Below are 25781 nucleotides of genomic sequence, written 5' to 3' on the forward strand. Positions count from 1 at the left end.
GGGTGCTAGGTTGTCCTGGCTGAGCTTGGAGCTCTCTTCCAACCTGCTTGATTCAATGATTCTATGAACTGCCCATTAGGATCAATTAATGCTAAGAATCCTTGTGGTGTGTGCTCTTCAGCCACCAAGAGGTGATGCACACAGTACATTTTGTAGATCACTGTCTGCAGTGAACAGAAGCATGGATACATACACAAACAGACCTTCTCTAGTGGGGCTTTACAGCTGCCTAGAATAATGAGTTAGCTGCATAACTGATGTTTTCAGGGCTGGGGACAGAGAGGAAGATGTTCAAATTTTAAAACAAAAGGTGAAGTTTGGATTTCAGCCTGTACTTTTCCACTGGATAAAATACCACAGCTAATGAGCATGCAAGGAAGTTCATTCAGCAGGTCTAAGTTCACCTGCAGGTCTAAGACATACCACAACTCAGTACTGGTAGAGCCATGGCCTCTTAGAAGTGAGGCACAAATGGCAGCAAGTTCATAGAATCAACCAGGTTGGAAGAGACCTCCAAGCTCAGCCAGCCCAACCTAGCACCCAGCCCTAGACAAGCAACCAGACCATGGCACTAAGTGCCCCAGCCAGGCTTGGCTTCAACACCTCCAGGGACAACGACTCCACCACCTCCCTGGGCAGCCCATTCCAATGCCAATCACTCTCTCTGACAACAACTTCCTCCTAACATCCAGCCTAGACCTCCCCTGGCACAACTTGAGACTGTGTCCCCTTCTCTTGCTGGTTGCCTGGAAAAAGAGCTTGTACAGGCTCTCCCATCAACTGATTAGAGAACCAAGCCCAAGTACCTTAAACACTGGGTGCTGTAACTCTGAGGCTGTATTTCCTCCTCCATCCCGTTTTTGTTTCAGCAAACAGGTACTTTGATGAGCAGTCACAACAGAATCACAGCATTGTGAGGGTTGGAAGAGACCTCTAGCCTTGAGAATTGTGGTAAAGGGTTGGACTTGATGATCTGTGAGGTCTTTTCCAACCTTGTTGATACTGTGAAACACTCCTGCTAAAGCAGGGTCACCCAGGTACACAGTGTCCAGGTGGGTGACTCAATTCCAGTTTAGATTTCCCAGAGACTCCAATATAGTTAATAAAACCAACAACAATTTATAGGATGCCTTTCCCTCTTGCCCCTTCTTTCAGAGAAATGGAATTAGAGAGGAAAAGGTAAAACACACCCAAACAGTCTCACTTTGATTTGGAAGTTAGAAGAGAAAACCTTAACAGCAATTGAAAGGCATTTGAGGTAGGGGAGCTACAAGGGGGTGTAGGGAAGGGGAAACAAGATGCACAGTGCATATGCACAACCAGACCGATGGCAGTGGGTCTGTGCACCTTGTGGACTGATGGCCACGTGGCAAAGCAAAGCGCAGCAGGGACAGGAGGGTGATGCTGGCAGGCAGGGAGGCAGGGCAAGGGAGCACAAAGCAAGAAGTTCCTCTGGTTTTATAGGGGGCTGGACTGGCAGTGGGAGAGGGCTAAGCACTACACCTGGAGTAAGGCTTGGACCCACCCCCAGGGAAGAGTCAGCAGGACCTGGGGTCAGGGTCAAGACTGGTCCTCCAGGAGGGTTAACCCTCTACAGTGGGTTTGGCAGCCTCTTGCAGAGCTCCAGCATCCTCACAGGAAAAGTTTTCCCTTATGTTCAGATGGAACCTCCTGGGTTCCAGTTTATACCTACTGGTCCTTAGAATCATAGAATCAAGCAGGCTGGCAGAGACCTGCAAGCTCATCCAGTCCAACCTAGCACCCAGCCCTAGCCAGCCAACTAGACCATGGCACTAATTGCCCCAGCCAGTCCTTGTCCTGTTGCTGGGCACCACTGAAATGAGTCTGCCCCCAGCCTCTTCCCCCTACTCCCCCTTTCAAATATTAAAACCCATTGAGAAGATTCCCTTTCCACCTTCTCTAGGCTGAACAGCCCCAAGTCACTCAGCTTTTCCTTGTGAGAGATACACTCCAGTCTCCTCCTCTGCATAGCCTGCAGTGGACTCTTCAGCAGCTCCTCTTGTCCAGTGGCCTGCAGAGCCCATTGCTGGACACAGTGCTCCAGATGTGTCCTCAGTAGGGCAGAGCAGATGGGGAGAAGAACCTCCCTTGACCTGCCAGCCCCACTCTTCTTAATGCACCCCAGGAGACCACTGGCTTTCTTAGCTACAAGGCCACATTGGTGGCTCATGGTCAGCTCACTCACCAGCACTCCCAGGTCCTTCTCCACACAGCTGCTTTCCAACCCACAACCTGCACTTGTGCAGTCATGCAACTGCTGCAGTGGGCATGCAATAGTCTCCTACTCCATGAAGTTAGATTCCTCGCTCACCTGGGAGAACTTCAGTCACAACACTTTCAGTTCACAAGCAGCTCATGAGCCCAGAGTTCCAGTTCCAGCCTGACAAGCCAGTTTGCTGCCCCACTGAGCTCGCTTTGGTGCTCCAAGCTCACACTTTGGTGTTTGCCTTTCAAACACACCAAGCCATCAACTGGCTCCCCAAAGGCTAATCAGGCTGCAGGAAGTATACAACTGATTAAAGAGTCATTTGCATACCACATTCAAAACCCCAAAATAGGCCTCTCCTCCCCCTGAGCCCTCTGCTCAGCGCTGCACACACTTGGTCCTGCTGCTCCAGCAGCCCCAGAGCTGGAGGCCAGCAGAGTGGGGCAGCACAGAGAGCGCTTTTGCCGGCGATACTCCCAGCTGCCTCCCACGCACTGTGCCCAGGGCTCTGCCATCACCCAGCCTACCTACGCTGCCAGCTCAAACCACGCTGGAGCACTTGAGCACCAGAAAACCAGCTGGTGTTTGCACAGATTCCTTTAATCATCTTTTAATAGCATGTACTTTTAACTGTGCTAAAACACTTGAAAGCAACAAACTCAGCATTTCCTTTCTCCTGCACCATTGCAGGGGATGGAGTTGGCAGTGTCAACATTTGCCACTGCAGTATGGAATAAACCAAGTGCTCGACACGAGGTGAGGGCAGGAATCGAGACAGCTTTCTCCCCTCAACCCAGCTGTGGCCAGAGGAAGCAGACTGATTTCAGCTGTGCAAGAACAAGTGAAAATGCTGTTCTACCAAGTAGGTTAACAGCCTGCCTGCTAATTAAGCCTTTCCCAACCACCTCCTAATCATAGAATCAGCCAGGTTGGAAGAGACCTCCAAGATCATCCAGCCCAGCCTAGCACCCAGCCCTAGCCAGTCAACCAGACCATGGCACTAAGTGCCTCAGCCAGGCTTTTCTTGAAGACCTCCAGGGATGATGCCTCCACCACCTCCCTGGGCAGCCCATTCCAATGCCAATCACTCTCTCTGACAACAACTTCCTCCTCACATCCAGCCTATACCTACCCTGGCACAACTTGAGACTGTGTCCCCTTGTTCTATTGCTGGTTGCCTGGGAGAAGAGCCCAACCCCACCTGGCTACAATGTCCCTTCAGGGAGTTGCAGACAGCAATGAGCTCTGCCCTGAGCCTCCTCTTCTCCAGGCTAAACCGTGCAAGTTACTGAAGAGCCATTCCTTCCGGAGCAGCTCCACACCAGCCACCAGCTGGCACTACTTAACCTTTGTCTGAAAAGCAGTCTGCAGCTGGCCAGCTGCACCAAGACCTGCAGGAGGACCACCAGAACATCTGGCTGCCCTGAAGCAGGTTAGGAGTCACGTCCTGGCTTTGTCCTGCATCCCACACTGCTGGCTACAGTTGACAGCCATGGGAAGAGTCAGCACCTGTCTGAGAAAGTGAACTTGGACTTTCTTAGTAATCCACCCAAAACCTCTAGTTTTGTTCCTGGGACAAGGCTTCTCACTTCCCTTTCTCCCAGGCAACAGCTCTACCCTAAAGGCAGTGCTGCCTTGTAAGAGGCACTAGCTCCAAGAGAAGTTGAGCTTGAGGTTTGAAGGTATTCCATGTAGATGTGCTTACAAGCAAGCAGTCAGTGTTGGATCAATACAGCCTGCCCCACGTAGTGCTGGAGACCAGGGAGAGAGATAGAGACAATCACAAAGCACACCACTGGAGCTGAAATTTGAAAAGCCAGCTTTTGACTGAGGTAGCTCCACCTGATCCAGCAAACAAGGAGATGCTGGGCTGCTTTGAGCACATCTACACTTGACATGGTGCCAGAAGTTTATTATGAGGACAAAGACAGGAGTGACACTTCTGTGGAAGCAAATAACACAATGCTTCATTGTCACTTACGTGCTGCATCCACACAAGCCCAGCTCAAGTCAAGCATTCCTTTCTTCTCTGCCTTCACCACAACACACTGCACATTCCAAGTTTTCTCCTTCACTAGTGACAGACCCTGCCAGACTCAGCTGCATTTCTCCCCCTGACATGTGCAAAGCCTTGTCAAAACAACCTGACTCTGTTCCCAAGGCCACTGCTGCAGGCTTTTAAGGTTTGGGTTTTTGTCCCCTAGCTTATTTCAGGGAAAAACTATCACCTCTGGGACCTGACTTGCCCAGAGATCTCCAGGCTTGCCTAACCTCTCCCTCTTGCAAAGCCTTTAAGGCAGGCAGGTCTCCATTATGGACCACAATCTTTGGCAGATACCTACTCAGTAAACAAAACTAAGCTGTGCACTGCTGAGCATAAAGAGTGAAACTGCTTCTCAGCATTAGCTAGAGCAGTCACTTCTTGACCCTGCCATGCCCATCACGTAGCTTCACCAGCTAAATTCATCTTTGAGCAGAAGTAGCAGTCATGCTGCTAATGCTTCTGGCATGGGTTTCAGCATACTCAACTTCTGTGCAGCTCAGGAACAAGAAGTGCATTTGCATATCCTGAAAGAGCAAGCTTAAGTGCAGAGCAAGGAGGGAAAAAAATAGACCCTACAGGATGTAGGATGTGTAGGATGGGAAAAAGTTGACCTGCTTCACAGAATATCAGCAAGCTTTCAACAAGTTTTCATAATGCTGGAGCCAAAAACTTCACAATAGTTAAATCTGAATCTAATGCTTCAAACAAAAATACAAGCTAGGCTTTTCTTTGCCTCTGACCTCTGCATTTTTACAAAGTTAACTGAGAAGGAGGAATCATAGAATCAAGCAAGCTCAGCCAGCCCAACCTAGCACCCAGCCCTAGCCAATCAACCAGACCACGGCACTAAGTGCCTCATCCAGTCTCCTCTTGAACTCCTCCAGAGACAGCAACTCCACTACCTCCCTGGGCAGCCCATTCCAATGCCAATCACTCTCTCTGCCAACAACTTAGAATCATAGAATCAGTCAGGGTTGGAAGGGACCACAAGGACCAGCCAGTTGCAACCCCCCTGCCATGCCCAGGGACACCCTACCCTAGAGTAGGCTGCACACAGCCTCAGCCAGCCTGGCCTCAAACACCTCCAGCCATGGGGCCTCAGCCCCCTCCCTGGGCAACCCATTCCAGCCTCTCTCCACTCTTAGGCTCAACAACTTCCTCCTCACCTCCAGCCTGAACCTACCCATCTCCAGTTTTACTCCATTCCCCCTAGCCCTGTATCTGCCTTATAGCCTAAAAAGTCCCTCCCCAGCTTCTTTGTAGGCTCCCTTCAGATGCTGGAAGGCCACAAGAAGGTCACCTGGGAGCCTCCTCTGCTCCAGCCTGCACAGCCCCAACTCTTTCAGTCTGTGCTCATGGGAGAGGTGGTCCAGGCCTCTGAGCATCTTTGTGGCCCCCTAACATCCAGCCTAGACCTCCCCTGCCACAACTTGAGACTGTGTCCCCTTGTTCTGTTGCTGCTTGACTGGCAGAAGAGCCCAACCCCACCTGGCTACAGCCTCCCTTCAGGTAGCTGCAGACAGCAATGACCTCTGCCCTGAGCCTTCTGCTGCAGGGGACAGAGTCTGAAGCTGTGTCAGGGGAGGTCTGGGCTGGATGTGAGGAGGAAGTTGTTGGCAGAGAGAGTGATTGGCATTGGAATGGGCTGCCCAGGGAGGTGGTGGAGTCACCGTCCCTGGAGGTGTTGAAGCCAAGCCTGGCTGGGGCAGTTAGTGCCATGGTCTGGTTGATTGGCCATGGCTGGGTGCTAGGTGGGACTGGATGAGCTTGGAGGTCTCTTCCAACCTGCCTGATTCTATGCTTCTACATTTGGGAACAGAACAGACACCAGCGCTTTGCATTCAGCTGAGCACTTCCTGACAGGCAGCTCAGTCAGGCAGAGGGCTCTGGGGAGGGCAGGGGAGGAACACCACAGTGTGCCCTAGCTGCACTGGTAGCTTTCTGTTGTTTCATGACAGATGATGAAATGTCTTCAGGCTACCAATCTCCGAATGACCTCAGCCTGCAGCTGATGTTGCAAGCGCTAGCCCTGGTGCATACTAGGCAGTGTACTCAGCTCACCAGGCTCCATCCATCACCCACAGAATGCAGAGCTTTAAGTTTCTGGCTGAAGTTATTATGGAAGTATTTATGGCAGGGAAGAGGAAACAATGCTTTTGGCCTGCATTTACAAGATGCCTGCTAAAACAGCAAAGTTATATTAACACAGACTGTCTGATCTAGGTCTAGCAAGGCATTTGGTGGAGCAGGGAGAAGTTATCACTTCAGCCCCAGGCACATAAAGCTGCTGAGCATGGAGATCTCCCTACAGGAGAAAACTAGCTTAGGAAAGGCTTTCATGGAGCCAGGCAAAGCTGCTGCACTCTTCCAGAGAGTAAGAGAAGTTAGTTTTGTTCAAGATCAGAGGCAAAAAAGTGAGTTGAAAAAAACACCCAGACTTAAATTAGAAGTTGGAGAAAAGACCTGTCCCAGAGAGCCTGAAAGATTGAGGAAGAAACAGTGAACTGTACATACATTTCTCAGTGCCTGTACTGATGTACTGCTCATATTAGTATCCCATGAGACAGACACCTCCAAGAGTTTATTTGGAAGCTGACTTGAACACCTCCATGAAGGGGGGATATTGCTGTTCAAGGCCAGGCTGGATGAGGCCTTCAGCAACCTGGTTTAGCAGAAGGTGCCCTGCCCATGGCACTGGGGCTGGATTCAGATGATCTTTAAAAGGTCCTTTCCAACCTAAACCACTCTATGAACCTATGGTCTAACCCAAAAGGCTCACTGCTGCAGCTGCGAGATGGATCCTGCAGCATCCTAAGGCATAAAGATGCTCACTTCTGTGAATAGCTGTAACCAAACCAGCAGCAAGCACAGCTCAACTGAGCAGAACTGAAAAGCAGAGTCTTGCAGCACTGCTGGTTTCATTGTACTGAACCCAAAAACCTGAGAGCCCCCAAGACCACACGGCAGGCACTGGGTAGCCTGTGTGCCCAGAGACACTCATCTGGGACCAGCATTCAGAGACCACTCCAGGTTGGAGATGTTGATGTTTCCTTGTCACTACCATCTGTGCCACTAATTTAAAAGTCTTATTTCATCTGACATGTGAGCTCAAAGCAAGCAGTTTCACTTCAGGCAGTTAACTAACTCTCTCCAGAGCTGAATAAATACTCAAAGTTGCTAATAGTCATTTCAGGAGCTGGCTGACTACACAGCGATTGTTTCTCTGAAGCAGTGAGACCACTCTGGTTGCAATGGGAGGGTCACATGCTGGGTCCTGTTTTATCGAGGATGCACACTTGGCAACATATTAAAACACTCAAGCCTGTTGATAGGCTTCTTCTCTCCCCCTCACATGTGTCTGCAACCCCCCTTTCTGCCCAAGCCTCTTGTATCCCAAAGCCTCCCAGCTTCAGAATCCTCTTCACCATGCTGCTACACCTAAGCAGAGCTTTTGGTTCAGAGCAGCAGGTAAGTTCCACACGCAGAACTACGAAACAGTTCATCTTCCTTCACGTTTCTGGTGCATCCTGAACATTTGACTCTTCCCTTTCATCTAAGATCTCTTTCTGCTTTAAAGCAGGGAGGAAAAGCCCCACAGACATCTCCATAGATACAAAAACTAAAAGCCACATGACATCAACAGGTCAGGTCACACAAAAAGCATCTACCAGAACACAACAGACTCCTGTGACTCGATACCTGGCAGGCTTAGTACTCGCAGAGCCTTACCAAGAAAGAATGGCTGGTAGCTTCTAAGCAACCCAGTGCTTAGATGGATCTGAAAAGGAATTACTGTCAACAGGAGATAAATAGAATTTGTACACAGAGATAAGCTGGAAGGTCCTTTTAAAGTGTTTCTCACATTAAGATATCAGTCTGACTCCAAGCACCACAGCCAATGTTCCACGCAGCCACGCAAAGCACGGGACTGGCTCTGAGGCTCTCCTCTCTCAACCTGGCTCCTTTCTCTGCTATTTCTAATTCTCTGCTTTTGTTAGCACGTTTCTGTTTGTTTCGAGATGGACCATCTCCATCTGCAACACCTCCTCTTCCTTCCTGTCCATGCAGCCTCCCCTGCCAAGGGGGAATTTCCCAGGGGAGTTGTAAAACTATCTGGCCCTAGGTTGGACTTGATGATCTGTGAGGTCTCTTCCAACCCTGATGATACTGTGATACTGTGATCTCTTTGCCCAAGCACAGCTCCCATGCAAGCATAAAGTCAGTTTAGAATAGAATCAAGCAGGTTGGAGGACACCTCCAAGCTCAGCCAGCTCAACCTAGCACCCAGCCCTAGCCAGTCAACCAGACCATGGCACTAAGTGCCTCATCCAATCTTTTCCTGAACACCTCCAGGGACAGAGACTCCACCACCTCCCTGGGCAGCCCATTCCAATGCCAATCACTCTCTCTGACAACAACTTCCTCCTCACATCCAGCCTAGACCTCCCCTGCCACAACTTGAGTGCTGGTCACTATTCCTTGTGTCCATTTAGCATACAGGACAGAGACCAGCTCCACTGAAAACTCTCTGTGGCCTTGTGATTAGCATCTCCAGTTCACAGGCCACACCAATCTCCTCACCTGCATGTGTCTTCTACAACTTCTGGCTTGTGGTGCTTCTAAAATTGGTCTTTAAAGTTGGCCACAGTCAATTTCAGATGTTACCACTCCGTTGTCACCATGCTACAACTACACAAGTACTACCCAGAGTTTCAAGAACACAGACAGGTGCTTTACTTAGAAACAGTCAGGGTTGGAAGGGACCACAAGGAGCAGCCAGTTCCAACCCCCCTGCCATGCCCAGGGACACCCTACCCTAGAGCAGGCTGCACACAGCCTCAGCCAGCCTGGCCTTAAACACCTCCAGCCATGGGGCCTCAACCACCTCCCTGGGCAACCCATTCCAGCCTCTCACCACTCTCATGCTCAACAACTTCCTCCTCACCTCCACTCTGACTCTCCCCACCTGCAGCTTTGCTCCATCCCCAACAGTCCTGTATCTAGTTTATAGCTTAAAAAGTCCCTCCCCAGCTTTTTTGTAGCCTCCTTCAGATGCTGGCAGGCCACAAGGTCACCTGGGAGCCTCCTCTGCTCCAGCCTGCACAGCCCCAACTCTTTCAGTCTGTGCTCACAGCAGAGCTGCTGCAGCCCTCTCAGCATCCTCCTGGCCCTTCTCTGGACATGCTCCAACATCTCCACATCCCTCTTGTCCCAGGGGCTCCAGAGCTGGATGCAGTACTCCAGGTGGGGTCTCAGCAGAGCACAGCAGAGGGGGAGAATCACCTCCCTGGCCCTGCTGGCCACACTTCTGCTGCTGCAGCCCAGGCTCTGCTTGGCTTTCTGGGCTGCAAGTGCACACTGCTGACTCATGTTGAGCTTCTGATCCACCACCAGCACCCCCAAGTCCCTCTCCTCAGGGCTGCTCTGCAGCCACTCCCTGCCCAGCCTGCATTTGTGCTTGGCATTGCCTCGACCCAGCTGTAGGACCTTGCACTTGGTCTTGTTGAACCTCCTGATGTTGGCTAGTGCCCACCTCTGCAGCCTATCCAGGTCCCTCTGGCTGGATCCCTGCCCTCCAGCCTGGCTGCTGCACCACACAGCTTGGTGTGGGCAGCAAACTTGCTGAGGCTGCACTCAGTGCCTCTGTCCATGGCACCCCCAAAGATGTTGAACAAGACTTCCATCTCTCATTCACACATAATTCCAAAGAGCCAACTCCAGCTCTGCTTTATGAAGCAAATACACTATTTACTGGTACAACAGGGCCAGGGGCTTGTGCAGACAGTTCTGGGCCTCCACATTTGAAAAAGATGATAGAACTAGAGCCTGATGTTCTCTCATCATCTGATCTGCTCTAGGGTAGGGTGGCCCTGCCCATGGCAGGGAGCTTGGAACTAGATGATCCTTGTGGTCCCTTCCAACCCTGACTGACTCTATGATTATAGTAGGTTCAACAGCTACTGTTAAGTTCCTAGGGGTTGTTTAGTCCTGGATTTAAAGGTTGGAATTAGATGAACCCTCACTGGTTTGATAACTATGGTAGGTTCAACAACTACTGTTAAGTTCCTAGGGGTTGTTTACTCCTGGATTTAAAGGTTGGAATTAGATGACCCCTCACTGGTTTGATAACTATGGTAGGTTCAACAACTACTGTTAAGTTCCTAGGGGTTGTTTACTCCTGGATTTAAAGGTTGGAATTAGATGACCCCTCACTGGTTTGATAACTATGGTAGGTTCAACAACTACTGTTAAGTTCCTAGGGGTTGTTTACTCCTGGATTTAAAGGTTGGAATTAGATGACCCCTCACTGGTTTGATAACTATGGTAGGTTCAACAACTACTGTTAAGTTCCTAGGGGTTGTTTAGTCCTGGATTTAAAGCAGGGTTTCTAAAGCCTTCTCCCAGATCTATTATCAAGTCTTGCAGTATCAGGAAGATTAGAGAATTCAGTATTTAATTTACTGGTGTCCCTTTATTAAAGAAGTGGTTATGTTGATCTGAATTCTTCATGCAAAGTCATTATTTCAACTCAATGAAGAAAGAGCATGGGACAGTCAGCTCATCATGACTAATGCTGCAGAACCAGTTTCCCCAAAGTCATGTTTCACAACATGGCAGTGAGTCTCTATTCTCTTGCTCTGAATTAATCACAGTAGAGGAAGCAGTGGCTCAAGGATGAAACCATTTGCCTAAAATGCAACAGCAGATCCATAACTCAGGCTCCCATGTTAAGTTTGCAGAAAAGAAAGTTACCTGGAAGCACAGTTCCCACATTTGCTGTGCATTAACAATGCTCACTATGCAAGTACAGGCTCATTAAGAGCCAAAGGCAGGATTGCAAACTCCCATTAATGAGGTTCAGGGTATTAACTCTTGGGTTGCAAGTACAGATTATTGAAGCAGCTCCACCAGCTGCTGTACCAACAATGGCTGATGTTTTATCAGGTTCTTCACCACCACCTGTACCTTAACTTCCTCTTCTGCTGTAGTATTTGACCTTCTTCCTTGAGGGTTCTGGGTTGCCCTTCACTGCTCTTTATTTCTACTTGAAGGACCCATCTGATACCAGATCTCTTGCACCTCTACACTCCTGCAGAGCAAGCAAACTTGAGCCTTCTATCCCCAAGTAAATTTTATGCTGCTGGCCAGCAACATGTCCCATCTCCTGCACATACCAGGCTGAGAAACAGCCTCATGGAGATGGCTCCATGGCTGCTCAGAGACTGTCTTGGGAGCTGTCTGGAGCATACTGAACATCAAAAACTTTGCAGCACAGAGCAGCTAGGAAGAAAGGAATCTGGGGGTACTGGTAGAGAGTAGCTGAAGAAGAGGCAGTGTGCCCAGGCGGGCAGCAGAGCCAATGGCATCCTGGGCTGGCTCAGGAGCAGTGTGGGCAGCAGCACAAGGGAGGTTCCTCTGCTCCTGTACTCAGCACAGCTCAGGCCACACCTTGAGTACTGTCTCCAGTTCGGGGCTCCTCAATTCAAGAGAGATGTTGAGGTGCTGGAAGGTGTCCAGAGAAGGGCAATGAAGCTGGGGAGGGGCCTGGAGCACAGCCCTGTGAGGAGAGGCTGAGGGAGCTGGGGGTGTGCAGCCTGCAGCAGAGGAGGCTCAGGGCAGAGCTCATTGCTGTCTACAACTGCCTGAAGGGAGGCTGTAGCCAGGTGGGGTTGGGCTCTTCTGCGAGGCAACCAGCACCAGAACAAGGGGACACAGTCTCAAGTTGTGCTGGAGGAGGTCTAGGCTGGATGTGAGGAGGAAGTTGTTGGCAGAGAGAGTGATTGGCATTGGAATGGGCTGCCCAGGTAGGTGGTGGACTCACTGTCCCAGGAGGTGTTGAAGCCAAGCCTGGCTGAGGCACTTAGTGCCATGGTCTGGTTGACTGACTAGTTCTGAGTGCTAGCTTGGGCTGGATAATCTTGGAGGTCTCTTCCAACCTGGTCGATTCAATGACTCTTTGGAAGGGTTGTGTAACACTTAGATGCAGACAGCTGTCAAGCAAAAAACCCCCACAAACCTAAACCTGCATAGAAAAATATTACAGACAGAATGGAGTTTTAAAATCAAGAGTAAAGACTACAGCAAAGCTTTGACAAAGCAGGGAGCTGCTACAGAACAGAAGACAGCTAACTGCTTGCCTCCAGATTCTACACCTTCTATGTTTAGTTTACCCTGCAAAAGGAGTCCTTGTCCTTCCTCGGTTCCCATCATTCCACAGCCTGTGGCTCAGTCTGGGTTCACAACACAACTAGAAACTGGGGGTTCTATGTGGCAATAGTAGTTTTACACTCCTGGGAAACAAGAAGAGATGACAGGACGTTGAGATGCTTGAGCGTGTCCAGAGAAGGGCAACGAGGCTGGGGAGAGGCCTTGAGCACAGCCCTAGGAGGAGAGGCTGAGGGAGCTGGGATTGGTTAGCCTGGAGAAGAGGAGGCTCAGGGGAGACCTCATTGCTGTCTGCAACTACCTGAGGGGTGGTTGTGGCCAGGAGGAGGTTGCTCTCTTCTCTCAGGTGGCCAGCACCAGAACAAGAGGACACAGCCTCAAGCTACACCAGGGGAGCTTTAGGCTTGAGGTGAGGAGAAAGTTCTTCCCTGAGAGAGTCATTGGACACTGGAATGGGCTGCCCGGGGAGGTGGTGGAGTCGCCGTCCCTGGAGCTGTTCAAGGCAGGACTGGACGTGGCACTTGGTGCCATGGTCTGGCCTTGAGCTCTGTGCTAAAGGGTTGGACTTGATGATCTGTGAGGTCTCTTCCAACCCTGATGATACTGTGAGACTGTGTAACTAACCCAAATCTCAGCAAGCTTTGATAAGGGATGCCCAACTGGTAACACTAATGAGACAGGTTCTAAGTGGCCTTTAAGAAACCTCACCGACATTGCTGCAAGTGATTTGGTATTAAGAAGTTGTTACTTATTCTTCTTCCTACCAGAGGTAAGACTATGGCATTAACAGATCTGGTAGCTCTGTGGAGTTACCTGATTGCATTTAATACACTTGTTTAACCCTAAAAATAAACTGGAAGCACTCCTGTGTTCATACTAAGAGCTTTCATAAGCATTTGTACTTAGAATCATAGAATCAACCAAGTTGGAAGATATCTCCAAGCTCAGCCAGGCCAACCTAGCACCCAGCCCTATCCAGTCAACCAGACCATGGCACTAAGTGTCTCAGCCAGGCTTGGCTTCAGCACCTCCAGGGACAGCCACTCCACCACCTCCCTGGGCAGCCCATTCCAATGCCAATCACTCTCTCTGCCAGCAACCTCCTCCTAACATCCAGCCTAGACCTCCCCTGCCACAACTTGAGACTGTGTCCCATTCTTCTGTTGCTGGTTGCCTGGCAGCAGAGCCCAACCCCACCTGGCTACAGCCTCCCCTCAGGCAGCTGCAGACAGCAATGAGCTCTGCCCTGAGCCTCCTCTTCTGCAGGCTGCACACCCCCAGCTCCCTCAGCCTCTCCTCACAGGGCTCTGCTCCAGGCCCCTCACCAGCTTCGTTGCCTTTCTCTGGACACCTTCCAGCACCTCAACTCATTGGTATCTGAGACCTGGAACTTAAAAGCATGATTATCTGAGGAATGCCAGCATCTGACAAAATACTTAGAGAGCTCAGGAGCCACTTGCATCACTTGTGGTTGGCTATCTGAGGCATGATAAAACACCAGCCTTCTATTTATCTATTCATCATACCATACAACATTAATAATCAACCACTTCCTCTTCAAAAGATAATGCAAAAACCCTGTCCTCATCTGAAATATTAGATACATTAACTAACTTCAAGGTAGTGATATGAAGTAACTTTAAGTGAGTGATATTAAAGACTTGAAAATCAAATCATATCACTTTCTGTCTCTAGGACACTGAAACAAACTTAAGCTCACAGCAACATCAGCCATGAGTTTCCTCGTGGCCTTTTCTCAACCATTTCAGTGGCTTTTTCTCAACCATTTCAGAGCTAGCTTAAAGGTTACCCCAGAAGGATAGGGATCTTTACAACACAGACAGAACCAGGCAGTCACACATGCACCAGAAGTCATAGATGCTGTAAGGATGAAGGAACTGCACCCAGGGAGGATGCAAAATGAAGCACTGAGCTGGGTACCCTAAATATTCAAACACCTCCTCAGTCATCTTTAAAAGTTACATTAAGGACCCAAGAAAAAGAACAGCTATTTAGAAACTTTGACTTGAGAAAACCAACTCCTTCCATTAATCAGACCTCACCTCCAGTCAATCCCACTGCCTTTACTACAGGTTTCTGGAAAGGCAAGCTCTAAATTTCCACAGGAAAAGAGAAAAAGATAAGTGACTGAGCTGTGCACAATCATCTTGCCAGAGCAGGTCATGACCTAGCACATCAGACCATCTGATTCAGTTCAGACTGAAAGTTTGTAGGCTGAGCTGCGAGCTGCGTTGGCTGAGAAGCCTCCGCGCAGTCCGTGGCTATTTCTGTAGTGCAGATGACAAACCTCAGCAGAGGAAGTAAGCAATTAGCTGGGAAAGGAGCCTTTTAAGATGACTTGCCAGAGCAGCTGGAGGCCTCAAGCTTGCTTCAGCGCTGGAAAAGGAAGGTATAGAGCAAGATAGGGACGTAGAGCTAACAGAAATCCACCAACTTCTAGACAGGATATCCTGGATTGCTCAAGGATGTCCAAGAAGGTGGGAACAGAAGGGAAAAGGACAAGTTAGAGAGATGCTCTCTTCCCTTTCTTTTCTACTTGTAATCTGCCACAGCCCATGACAGAGGCTGCCTCTCTCCTAAAGCCAAACAAGAAACCTCAAAACCCATGCACAAACTTTGGTCAACAGAAACTTGCACTGCAGACCAGATGACACAGCTGCCTCACTAGCAGTGGGGACCACTGCTAAACGTCACAACCTGCCCTCCTGCAGGGGCAATGCTTTAAATTCAAGTTGTTAAGTGCTTGTCAAATGATTGAAGAAGAAAAAGCTCAAAGCTACATAGCTAATGAAGATGAATTCCTATCATAGAATCAAGCAGGTTGGAAGATATCTCCAAGCTCAGCCAGGCCAACCTAGCACCCAGCCCTACACAATCACCCATGGCACTAAGTGCCCCAGCCAGGCTTGGCTTCAACACCTCCAGGCACAGTGACTCCACCACCTCCCTGGACAGCCCATTCCAATGCCAATCACTCTCTCTGCCAGGAACTTCCTCCTCACATCCAGCCTAGACCTCCCCTGACACAACTTCAGACTCTGTCCCCTTCTTCTGTTGCTGCTTGCCTGGCAGAAGAGACCAACCCCACCTGGCTACAGCCTCCCTTCAGGTAGCTGTAGACAGCAATGAGGGCTGCCCTGAGCCTCCTCTGCTGCAGGCTGCACACCCCCAGCTCCCTCAGCCTCTCCTCACAGGGCTCTGCTCCAGGCCCCTCACTAACTTTGTTGCCCTTCTCTGGACACCTTCCAGCACCTCAACATCTCTCTTGACTTGAGGGGCCCAGAACTGGACACAGCACTCAAGGTGTGGCCCGATCAGTGCTGAGTACAGGGTTAAAATAACCTCCCTTGTCCTGCTGCCCACTTCAGCTGAAGTAGGAGAGCTAAGAATCACCAAAGTCTCTCAACACTGCTGCTGCAGCCTGCAGTGTGATGTGAACTATGCCTTGCAGCTTGTTGACAAATGCTTCTCACAGTTTTTGCCTGTGTGTTCAGGGCACTACATGTAGACAGCCATGAACAGCGGTCTTGAGTTCAGGACTTGCTGGTAATCAGTCTTGCTGCCTTCTGTAACTGCTCTCATAGTCCCAGGACACTAAAAAAAAAAAAATCAACCCCCTGTTTCTAAAGCCCAGGAAGAGAACAAGAGGCTGCCTAAAGCACATGGTTTCTATCACGTTGCTGAGTATGGTCAGCAAGAGCAGGATTTCCACCACGGGGAGGTGAATCCACAAGATTAATGTGCTTTCATAGTTGGACTGCTTTGTGGTGCATCTATCAGAGCCCAGCATGAGTCACATGCTGATTTCAGCCTGGTAACGTTAAGAAAAAGCTATTAAAGGTGACCACCAAACCACAGACAAGATACAGTAGCTGCCAAAGCCATGTGTTTCCACAGACACCACTCAAGAAGAGGTGCTAAGGGATAAATAAAGCATTTCAGTTGGCACCTAGAGGTATTTCAAGGCCAGGACAAATCCTGAGAAACCATGGCTCATACTACTAGCATTGCCACTAAAATTGCCTTGTCCTCTTCCTGCCCATGATCACTGCCTCCAATTTAAGCAGTAACCTCCTCTGTGCTTGCAGAAGTTGCTAGACTAATACTGAAGAGGAGACAGGGGGAAAGCAGAATGCAGGACAGCTTTTTTCCCCGTAACACACCAGCCTAAGCATTTGTGTAGCTGCAACTGGAGGACCAGCAGCAGCACAAGGGGACACAGTCTCAAGTTGTGCCAGGGGAGGTCTAGGCTGGATGTGAGGAGGAAGTTGTTGGCAGAGAGAGTGATTGGCATTGGAATGGGCTGCCCAGGGAGGTGGTGGAATCTCTGTCCCTGGAGGTGTTGAAGCCAAGCCTGGCTGGGGCACTTAGTGCCATGGTCTGGTTGACTGGATAGGGCTGGGTGCTAGGGTTGGACTGGATGAGCTTGGAGGTCCCTTCCAACCTGGCTGACTCTATGATTCCGCCGTTTATTTTCATCCTTTTCTGGTGTCACCCCACCCCAGGATTAAGTGTTGCCAAAGAGAGATACCTTAACACAGATACCTTAAATGTGCACAGCTGCACGTTTGCCTTTCTCATTTTTGCACGAAAATGTATTTACTTCAGTTAAAAAAAACAACCCAAACCACCTTTGTTATATTTTCACAGCTGTGATTTACACCACTGCTCTTTAAACCCGCAGGTAGATGACTGGCTGCTCCACACTGCCTGCTCTCCAAAGCCAAGAGGCAGCTCTTTACAGCACTCTGCTCGTTCAGAAGTTGTTTATGGTTAGCAGAGTGGCACTGAATTACACCGTGCTCACAGGGCAGTACTTGGCTGTACGACAGGATTTTTAAGTGATGTCATAGGCGACTGGGAGGATGCCCTGAGGCACACAAAGGTGACCGCACCCAGCAACACTTCACAGATTAGTGATGATTAATCCCTCTTTCCCTATCTTCCCAGGTATAAAACCTTTGACCCCGAAGAATAGTAGAATCCAGTTAACAGACCAACTAACTGGAAGCATTTTGATGATTAGGCTGGATTTTCCCCTAATTAATATTACAAAAGCATGCTCTTTCATGCATGCTTGTGATGAAGCAATCCAAGCAATCTAGACAACCCTCACTCCAGCTTCCAAGAAAATGCTGCCACTGAGCCTCAGCTTTTTCAAGCATGAGCACTGCAGCTGCTGGGTGAGAATCAAAAGCCACAATTTATTGCATGAGCCAGGTAGATACTGAGCCACCACAGCAACACAGAGCTCCAGCCAGAGCTCCCCCTGACCATCGCAGCAACACAGAGCTCCAGCCAGAGCTCCCCCTGACCATCGCAGCAACACAGAGCTCCAGCCAGAGCTCCCCCTGACCATCGCAGCAACACAGAGCTCCAGCCAGAGCTCCCCCTGACCATCGCAGCAACACAGAGCTCCAGCCAGAGCTCCCCCTGACCATCGCAGCAACACAGAGCTCCAGCCAGAGCTCCCCCTGACCATCGCAGCAACACAGAGCTCCAGCCAGAGCTCCCCCTGACCATCGCAGCAACACAGAGCTCCAGCCAGAGCTCCCCCTGACCATCGCAGCAACACAGAGCTCCAGCCAGAGCTCCCCCTGACCATCGCAGCAACACAGAGCTCCAGCCAGAGCTCCCCCTGACCATCGCAGCAACACAGAGCTCCAGCCAGAGCTCCCCCTGACCATCGCAGCAACACAGAGCTCCAGCCAGAGCTCCCCCTGACCATCGCAGCAACACAGAGCTCCAGCCAGAGCTCCCCCTGACCATCGCAGCAACACAGAGCTCCAGCCAGAGCTCCCCCTGACCATCGCAGCAACACAGAGCTCCAGCCAGAGCTCCCCCTGACCATCGCAGCAACACAGAGCTCCAGCCAGAGCTCCCCCTGACCATCGCAGCAACACAGAGCTCCAGCCAGAGCTCCCCCTGACCATCGCAGCAACACAGAGCTCCAGCCAGAGCTCCCCCTGACCATCGCAGCAACACAGAGCTCCAGCCAGAGCTCCCCCTGACCATCGCAGCAACACAGAGCTCCAGCCAGAGCTCCCCCTGACCATCGCAGCAACACAGAGCTCCAGCCAGAGCTCCCCCTGAACTGCTCCTTTGCTGTAGATGAACACAACTTATCCACATCTCCCTTTTAATTCCTAGCAATAAGGTGAGGTGGTTATTTTTATAGATTCACATACACATGCTTCAATCCAGTCTAAAAATGTCTAGTGCACCTTCCTGGGCTCACTGCTTGACATTTTTCTGCCTAACGGCATGCTGCTAAGAAGCTTTAGGACTGGAACACGTTTCTGGCTGTGCAATTAAGAGACTCACACTGAAAGTCTCTGTGTGCCACCAAGACACACTATTCTCCTGGTTGTCAATGACAACACCAAACAGAAGCTTCTGTACACACCTTGAGACTGAATCCATTGTAGACTGCTGTGGTTTTCCTTTTTGCACTGACCTGAGTTTCTGTCACCTCTCACATGATGTACACCGAGCTCCACACAGGCAGCTGCATGGCCATCTCACCAAAGAGAGGTTTGTGTGGCACTGATCCCTAGATAGCAGGCACAAGAGTAATGTCCCTATTAGCAGCTTTTCAGCTTTTTAAGACCACTGACAAAACTTCCTGACAGAGTGACACAACTTGTAGTGACTGTAAAGAAGCTGTGGACCAGCATCTCTTACTCAAAGTTTACTCTTGTGCAAGACAGCTGCTCTTCACAGGATGTTAGGGCTTGGAAGGGACCCAAGGAGATTGAGTCCAACTCCCCTGCCGGAGCAGGACATCTAACAGATGTCCCACGAACTGGACCCCAGAAAATGGTGGCATTCCAAGCTAGCACCTCCTGCATGGATTTGACTCGATCTCCTTAACCATCCTGCCTTTTTACTGGCAGTGGCCTCCAGCTCACACGCTTTGCAGACCCATCTGATCACTCTGCAGGCGTGCAGCTGCTTTTCACTTTGCTCCCGGTCTTCTGCTTCTCCCCTTTCTGAGGCTGCTCAGCAGCACAGACGTTCACACCTACATCCGTTGTGCCAACAGCCCTCACAAAACCAGGTTTCTAATGAATCCCTGCGGAGAGCAGGGGGCAAGACGTTACTGAGTGTATCAAGTATGCGAGCAAATGAAGGCAGAAAGCATTTTTCAGTGCAGTAAGGAAAAACAAATCATCAGCCGCCCAGGTTTCCCTTTCAGGAAGTCGCCCAAGAATGCAATTAAACCCACAAAACCCAAACCACGTTTCGGAATCACAAGCAGGCATGAGAAAGGGGGAGAGAAAGAAGTCTCACCGAGGCCTCTAATCCGTACTCAGCTACTGCAGTGTGTTAAAGGAAATCTGATGTTTTCACGCCTAATTGTTAGCACAACCCCCAAAGGTCTCAGCAGTGAAGATCTCCCTGCCCTGCACAACCCCCTTTGAGGCAGGAGACTTTTAAAAGACTCTCTCCCGAGGTGTACTTTGCGTTCTCAGATCCTCCCCAGAACTCAGTACGTGAAGCTTGCTCCCAACGTTACTCAGGAGGCAGCCAAGGTAAGAGTTTCAGCTCACCAGTTGTGTGCTCAACACACGACTGGATGCCACCAGCACTATCCAAATCCCGTTTCAGTAACAGAACATACACACTCTTTCGTCCTCGAACTGCAACAGCTAGAAATACCTCCCTGCCACTCCATGTGCAGAGGCAATCTCAGTTGTTCACTGAGTTAGGGTTTCGTTTCGTTTTTCAGTACAAGAACAGCACGCTGTCTCTCACAGGGGTCACTGATGAAGTGAGCAACTTCCAGTTTCCAGGCTCTAACGATGAGGCCGATGCTCGGCAAGCGCCGCCTCTCCCTCGCCCGAAGGAGCGGAGCGGGCTCGGCGCTGGCTGCGCTCCTGCGGCTTCCCACGGCGCCAGGGGCACACAGAGATGGAGTCGAGGGCAGCAGGCTCTCCCCACCCGAGCAGAGCGCAGGGCTCACGGACGGGAAAGCCGCTGGAAAAAAAAACCCTCGCGTCCAAAACCAACGAGGAGAAGAAACTCCCCACACCAGCAGCACCCACTCGCTCCAGCGCGCCCACGCTCCCGGCGCTGGGAAACTTGTGGGAGACGGCAACAGGCAAAGCACAGGCAGAGAGCGCCCAGCACACCGCGCCCGGAGTGAGCATTTGCCGCCGGCCGCCTGCAGGCTGTCAACAGGGAAACTTTGGCTTCCCTTCTCCCGCCCGCCTCGGCTCCGGAGACCACACGCCACGCCGCCGCCCCCCCATCCCCTTCCTCCTCCGAGCTGCCCCAGGCCCTCTGCCCACCCGATGCCGCCACCGTCCTCCAGCAGCCGGGACCAGCCCTCGCTCACCTCCAGCTGCCGGCGGCTCCCAGCCTCCGCGCCACTCGACCGGCGCACGGCGGCGCCCTGCCGGTGTTTATAGCTCCGGCGCCCGCCCCGGCCCGCCCCTCGGCCCAGCCCCCGCCTCGGGGCAGAGCTGCCCGCGGCGCTGCCGAGCCGCCCGCGGCGAGGGAGGGGCGAGCGCGGCCCGGGGACGCCCGCGGGGGCGAAGCCGGGGCTGGGTGCCCGGTGCCGAAGCGCAGCCGTACCCTGTGGCACTGCTGGGCACGGGCGGCCGCGTCTCTTGCCCCGTGACCCTGCCCCTGCCGCCCGGGGTCCCTGCCGACCTTTACCGGGTGCTCGCACTTCTCTCCGGAGCGCGGGGAGAGCGAAGCGCCGGCAGCAGCTGCAGTACTCAGCGGGCAGGACTACTGACCCAACAGAAGGTAGGGGAGGGATGGAAACCGCCGAGGCCGAAGGCTGCGATGTACCCCAACACCGTGAGGTCGCTTCCTGGTAGTGGAGTTAAGGAGGTTTGAGGATTAAAGACACGAATGGGTCTGTTGGAGTGGGTTCGGACGAAGCCATAACACGGTTGAAGGGCTGGAACCCCTTTGCTGTGAGGACAGGCTGAGAGCTGGGGTTGTAAGAAGGGCTCCAGGGAGACCTTTCTGCAGCCTTTCAGTGCTGAAAGAGGCCTGTAAGAAAGCTGGGGATAGGCGTTTTAGTGGGGCCTTTTGTTACAGCACAAAGGGTGATGGGTTTGAGATTCAGACTAGATAGAGGGAAGAATCTTTTTGGTTGAAACCGTCTCCCAGGCTGCCCAGAGAGGTGGCAGATGTCCCATCCCTGAAACCATTCCAGGTCAGGCTGTCTGGGGCTCTGAGCAACCTGCCCTAGTTGAGGATGCCCCTGCCGACTGCATGGGGCTTGGTCCTCTTAACCATCCTTGCTGTCTACAACTACCTGAGGGGAGGCTGTGGCCAGGAGGAGGTTGCTCTCTTCTCTCAGGTGGCCAGCACCAGAACAAGAGGACACAGCCTCAAGCTGTGCCAGGGGAGATTTAGGCTGGAGGTGAGGAGAAAGTTCTTCACTGAGAGAGTCATTGGACACTGGAATGGGCTGCCCGGGGAGGTGGTGGAGTCGCCGTCCCTGGAGCTGTTCAAGGCAGGATTGGACGTGGCACTTGGTGCCATGGTCTGGCCTTGAGCTCTGTGGTAAAGAGTTGGACTTGATGATCTGTGAGGTCTCTTCTCTCAGGGTGAGAGAGATCATCACCCTGATGATACTGTGATACTGTGATAGCTTCCCAGGTGCCTTCAGCCCAAACCATGCTATGATTGCAGCCAGATGGGCACCTCCTCTCCCCAGCCCAGCCTAACTGCATGCTCCCCTCAGCTGGAACTACTGTCCTCTAGCAACAGGAACAAGGAGAGGTGCCAGTGGCCTAGGACCTCCATATCTTCTGTGGCGTCCCAAGCCACGTAAGGGAGTGCCTGAGGGAAGCAAGCTGCCACAGCAGCGTCACAGCGCGGGCACAGCAGCGTGGCAGGGCAGAAGGGCAATGCTGGCAGAAAGCACCTACATCCTAACGCTGACTGACGGCCCCAGACTCCTCAGCCGGCAAAGCACGAGAGGGAGTTTCCACTGCTTGTACCCAAAGGGTACTGCAGACAGCCCCGGAGAGGCAGGTGGAGTGTTGGTCCTGCAGAGCACAGCACTGCCTCCTTGAGTCATCTGTCCTGTGCCTGTCTGCCAGAAAATGGCATGCATGTGGCACTGGCCAGGTTTGAAAGAAGAAAGGCAAGTATGCCACAAATCATAGGGACACAGGATGTTAGGGGTTGGAAGGGACCCTAAGAGCTCATCGAGTCCAACCCCTCTGCTGGAGCAGGACAATCCTATCTAACACAGGTCACAGAGGAACACATCCAGACAGGCCTTGAAAGGCTCCAGAGAAGGAGCCTCCACGACCTCCCTGGGCAGCCTGTGCCAGTGCTCTGAAAAATCACTTTTCTTCTCTCAGGAATTTGGACTCTTCAGATAAAAACCAACCAAACACCCCCAAACAAACAAAAACCTAACAAAACAAAACAACTCCCCCCCCCCAACAAAGGCCCAAACCCAAACCACCAACCCATCTCCTGGCATAAGGGAGGGCAGAAGGGCTCTGCAGCGGGATCTTGACCATCTGGACAGATGGGCAGAGTCCAAGGGGATGGTGTTCAATAGCTCCAAGTGCAGGGTGCTGCACTTTGGCCACAACAACCCCATGCAGAGATACAGGCTGGGGTCGGAGTGGCTGGAGAGCAGCCAGACAGAGAGGGATCTGGGGGTGCTGATTGATACCTGCCTGAACATGAGCCAGCAGTGTGCCCAGGTGGCCAAGAGAGCCAGTGGCATCCTGGCCTGCATCAGGAGTGGTGTGGTCAGCAGGAGCAGGGAGGTCATTCTGCCCCTGGACTCTGCACTGCTTAGACTACACCTTGAGTGCTGTGTTCAGTTCTGGGCCCCCCAGTTTAGGAGGGACATTGAGATGCTTGAGCGTGTCCAGAGAAGGGCAACGAGGCTGGGGAGAGGCCTTGAGCACAGCCCTACGAGGAGAGGCTGAGGGAGCTGGGATTGGTTAGCCTGGAGAAGAGGAGGCTCAGGGCAGACCTCATTGCTGTCTACAACTACCTGAGGGGAGGTTGTGGCCAGGAGGAGGTTGCTCTCTTCTCTCAGGTGGCCAGCACCAGAACAAGAGGACACAGCCTCAGGCTGCACCAGGGGAGATTTAGGCTGGAGGTGAGGAGAAAGTTCTTCCCTGAGAGAGTCATTGGACACTGGAATGGGCTGCCCAGGGAGGTGGTGGAGTCGCCGTCCCTGGAGCTGTTCAAGGCAGGACTGGACGTGGCACTTGGTGCCATGGTCTGGCCTTGAGCTCTGTGGTAAAGGGTTGGACTTGATGATCTGTGAGGTCTCTTCCAACCTTGGTGATACTGTGTGACTGTGAGACTGTGATAAGCCAAAGCAGCACTGGTGGTAACCAGTGTCGATCTTTAAGGTGGGACAGTCTCGTGTCTTTAGGATGGGACAGTCTCGTGTCTATCATGATGGGCTCTCTGGAGAGCCTCTGTGCCTGGGTGAAACCAAAATGCTGTCAGGTGGGATGATGGATGTGTCACATCATGGAGGCAAGGATCTCAGCCTCAGCCTGGGCAAGGAGAATTTGGCTGGGACAAGGTGCTGGCACCAGCAGGCTGAGCTGTCAAAGGATGCTTTTCTTCATGGGCCATGGTAGCTGAGCTGGGCAGTTTCGTGGGCTATGTACTAACTAGATCAGTTGTGCTGTTTTAATTAACAATAGTTGTCTTTTCTTCTTACCAAAGTGCTTCATACCATTATTTCTACAATGACAGGCCCATTTCTGGGTGGAGAATAGAGATTAATTAAAAACAATAAAAGGATCCCACCACCTTTTTATGTTATCAGGATATATATTTCATATATATGTATATATATATATATGAAATGTGTATCAGGAGCAGTGTAGCCAGTAGGACAAGGGAGGTTCTTCTGCCCCTGTGCTCAGCACTGCTCAGGCCACCCCTTGAGTGCTGTGTCCAGTTCTGGGCTCCTCAGTTCAAGAGAGATGTTGAGGTGCTGGAAGGTGTCCAGAGAAGGGCAATGAAACTAGTGAGGGGCCTGGAGCAGAGCCCTGTGAGGAGAGGCTGAGGGAGCTGGGGGTGTGCAGCCTGCAGCAGAGGAGGCTCAGGGCAGAGCTCATTGCTGTCTACAGCTCCCTGAAGGGAGGCTGTAGCCAGGTGGGGTTGGGCTCTTCTGCCAGGCAAGCAGCACCAGAACAAGGGGACACAGTCTCAGGTTGTTCTGGGGGAGGTCTAGGCTGGATGTTAGGAGGAAGTTGTTGTCAGAGAGAGTGATTGGCATTGGAATGGGCTGCCCAGGGAGGTGGTGGAGTCTCCGTCCCTGGAGGTGTTGAAGCCAAGCCTGGCTGGGGCACTTAGTGCCATGGTCTGGTTGCTTGTCTAGGGCTGGGTGCTAGGTTGGACTGGCTGAGCTTGGAGGTCTCTTCTAACCTGCTTGATTCTATGATTAGGAGGGACAACATTTGAGCATCCATTTTCTCTCATGGATGAAAGCTATGCAGACTGTGTCAGATCTCCCTCTCAGCTGCTTAACACCATGAAAAAACACGCAGGGAAATGTTATTAAGTGGTTTTAGGAGCCTTTTGGTACAGTCTGGCTTTTGGAAAACAGGCAGAAGGTCCAGATTGTGACAAGGCAGCTGCACTCAGATTTTGGGGCACGAATCCTGCCTGTAGTCCAAAAGGCTGAAGACCTCAATCAACAGCCAAACCCTTGAATGCCCCCAGGTTGGTTCCAAACCCATAGTCTCATTTTCAGTGGAAACAGGGCAGGAGTAAAGGATGTTGTTTTCCAAACAAATTTCTGTGAAATACACTTAGTTTTAATAAGGCCAAGTTTGGACTGCACAGTTCCAGCCCACTGAAACTGAACCTAAGGAGTTATAGCCAGAAGGCAACGTTGTTCCTCCTCTTTCTCATTACCACGAGCCCCCAGCTAGAAACTGAAGTAGTTATGAGCAACCATCTCTTGCCCAGGCAAGAAATGGTTGTTTCTCCTCATTAGCAGTTGTCTTAAGTGATCAAATTTGTGCCTGTTAAACAGTTAACTAGTCAGGCTGTTTGGAAAGAGTTAGGCAACACACCTAGGAAGCAAAGGGCTCAGTAAAAGGAAGTAAAGGAAGCAGCAGCAAAGAGCTGGGTTGTGGAAATACAAGCACCAGGAAAAAGCAAGTTGAATTCAGGAGTCCTTCTAGGACTGGTCCACTCAGCTTAAGAGCTGCCAAACACTGTCCCCTCTTTTTAATTCTACCCCTCTGAGGGCTCTGTGAAGGAGCCTTTTGAGAGGGTTGATGAATGCTGGAGCCACTGGCACAACAAAGCAGCCTGGTCCGTGGCGGCCAGGAGCAAGATTGGCTTAAACAA

The 25781-nt window shown here is 51.4% G+C and overlaps 1 protein-coding gene across 2 annotated transcripts in view; it reads right to left on the reverse strand.

The window, feature by feature from the left end:
• SERPINE2 (serpin family E member 2) overlaps positions 1 to 20882 on the reverse strand; it is a 39865-nt gene extending 18983 nt beyond the window's left edge. Inside the window, exon 1 of one of the 2 annotated variants that reach the window (XM_064152791.1) lies at positions 20800 to 20882. The gene's annotated coding sequence lies outside the window, so the exon portion shown is untranslated. Of the gene's footprint in view, positions 1 to 2332; positions 2439 to 20799 lie in introns of those variants that run through there. The other variant, XM_064152792.1, reaches the window with a different exon arrangement.
• Between the last annotated feature and the right edge of the window lie 4899 nt (positions 20883 to 25781).

Source organism: Pogoniulus pusillus, chromosome 13 (genome assembly GCF_015220805.1).
Source record: "Pogoniulus pusillus isolate bPogPus1 chromosome 13, bPogPus1.pri, whole genome shotgun sequence".
In the NCBI taxonomy this organism is placed as follows: domain Eukaryota; kingdom Metazoa; phylum Chordata; class Aves; order Piciformes; family Lybiidae; genus Pogoniulus; species Pogoniulus pusillus.